Raw genomic sequence first — 2,500 nt, 5'->3', positions numbered from 1 at the left:
TCTCGTCCCTTGTGGAACCACATCACATGCTCCTACTTTACTCTTCACAGTCCTCAGCCATGTAGGCCTGGGTCTCCCAACTCTTCACGTCCCTTGTGGAACCACATCACATGCTCCTACTTTACTCTTCACAGTCCTCAGCCATGTAGGCCTGGGTCTCCCAACTCTTCTCGTCCCTTGTGGAACCACATCACATGCTCCTACTTTACTCTTCACAGTCCTCAGCCATGTAGGCCTGGGTCTCCCAACTCTTCTCGTCCCTTGTGGAACCACATCACATGCTCCTACTTTACTCTTCACAGTCCTCAGCCATGTAGGCCTGGGTCTCCCAACTCTTCTCGTCCCTTGTGGAACCACATCACATGCTCCTACTTTACTCTTCACAGTCCTCAGCCATGTAGGCCTGGGTCTCCCAACTCTTCTCGTCCCTTGTGGAACCACATCACATGCTCCTACTTTACTCTTCACAGTCCTCAGCCATGTAGGCCTGGGTCTCCCAACTCTTCACGTCCCTTGTGGAACCACATCACATGCTCCTACTTTACTCTTCACAGTCCTCAGCCATGTAGGCCTGGGTCTCCCAACTATTCTAGTACCTTGTGGAGCCATCACATCACATGCTGAAAATAAAAAATAAAAATAAAATCGTCATTCAAACACTCACGACAAGCTGCTGTAAATCTCTGACAAGAAGAAGATAAAGAAAAAAATAAAAAAAAGAATTATTGTTGAAAGAATATTATTCCCAACCATTGTCAAAATTCACTGAAATCCTGTTTTCACTTCAATTTTTCCTGAACGACATCTTTTACCTTCACCAAAATCTCTCAAAGTACGATTACTTATTCACGATCTTTAAAACACCTTTGTCTTCTGTCTGCGTCAAAAAACCTTTTCTGTCAGACAATCTCCCTTTGAAAAACAACGTCACCTTCTTCTTCTTCTTCTGCCGCTGTGCGTTTGCGCCTCCTAACACCTAACACTTCTCATCCAAATATATCCTTCCGGAGAGCAGGGCAGTGTTTCCTAAATCTCTCTCTCTCTCTCTCTCTCTCTCTCTCTCTCTCTCTCTCTCTCTCTCTCTGTGCTTTGATAATATTTCAGATTTAAACAAACTTGCTTACTCAAATGCACACATAAATTTGTTTATATATATATATATATATATATATATATATATATATATATATATATATATATATATATATATTTCACATATATATACATATATATATATATATATATATATATATATTTCATATATACATATATATATATATATATATATATATATATATATATATATATACACATTAAGAATATAAGTACCCTCAAGATTTTCATAAGTCAATACAAATATTTCCAACGAAATGAAAAAAAGAAAAATCTTAAGATTCCTTTAAAATTCTACAGAAATAATAATTCATAATAATTTCTCTCTCTCTCTCTCTCTCTCTCTCTCTCTCTCTCTCTCTCTCTCTCTCTCTCTCTCTCTCTACGAGTGCGTGTATGAAGACTGACCTCCACCCAGTAAAAAAATCAATTGAAATTGAACTCATATTTCAAAATTACAACCATTCCGAATACAACATAAATTCTCTCCTGCACTATTCACTCATTCACCGTTTCATTCATCATGTATAACAATCGACAGGTGCTCCGCCCCCTATTACCCTCCCCCTTCCCTGGTGCCCCTACCACTTCTCTGGTAGCCCCTCCCCCTTCCCCAAAACATATCAACATCGATCTGTAAACATAACTATCTATTATGACATATTTTCACTTGTTTTTTTTTCTTTCTTTGTTTTCTCCTCGTTAGGAAAAAAATCATCCTATAATTAACAAGCATTTTGAGGTTCATATCGCTATGAATTATTATTATTATTATTATTATTATTATTATCATTATTATTATTATTATTATTATTATTATTAGTAGTAGTAGTAGTAGTAGTAGTAGTAGTAGTAATTGCTGTCTCAGTAGCAGGGTCTACTCCAGAAATATGTCATTATTATTATTATTATTATTATTATTATTATTATTATTATTATTAGCTAAGCTACAACCCAAATCGGAAAAGCAAGATGCCCTAAGCCCAGTGGCTCCAACAGGGAAAATAGCTCAGTGAGGAAAGGAAATAATGAACTAAACTATATGAAAAGAAATGAACAAATAAAATAAAATATTTCTAGAACAATAACAGCATTAAAACAGATATTTCATCCATATAAACTATAAAAAGAGACTTGTTTTAGCCTGTTCAACACATAAAACCTTTGCTGCACGTTTGAACTTTTGAAGTTCTACCGATTCAACAACTTAATTAAAAAGTCACAGCTGGATATTTACGACGTTATCTCTTATTTGCATCTTTCAATTTCCATAGCTAGTGACTCTTCAATAATGACTGCCTTAAGATATATAAACAAATATCATCACCATTTGAATCATCTACTACGCCTATTAACGCAAGGGGCCTAGGTTAGATTTCACCAGTCG

General features: G+C 36.0%; 1 protein-coding gene across 1 annotated transcript in view; it reads left to right on the top strand.

The window, feature by feature from the left end:
- LOC137651934 (inhibitory POU protein-like) overlaps positions 1 to 2,500 on the top strand; it is a 177,664-nt gene that overhangs the window by 77,732 nt on the left and 97,432 nt on the right. The window lies entirely within an intron of this gene.

The sequence above is a fragment of the Palaemon carinicauda genome, chromosome 13, assembly GCF_036898095.1.
Source record: "Palaemon carinicauda isolate YSFRI2023 chromosome 13, ASM3689809v2, whole genome shotgun sequence".
In the NCBI taxonomy this organism is placed as follows: domain Eukaryota; kingdom Metazoa; phylum Arthropoda; class Malacostraca; order Decapoda; family Palaemonidae; genus Palaemon; species Palaemon carinicauda.
Note: the sequence above shows the minus strand (reverse complement) of the source record. Positions and strands in the feature narration are given on the sequence as shown.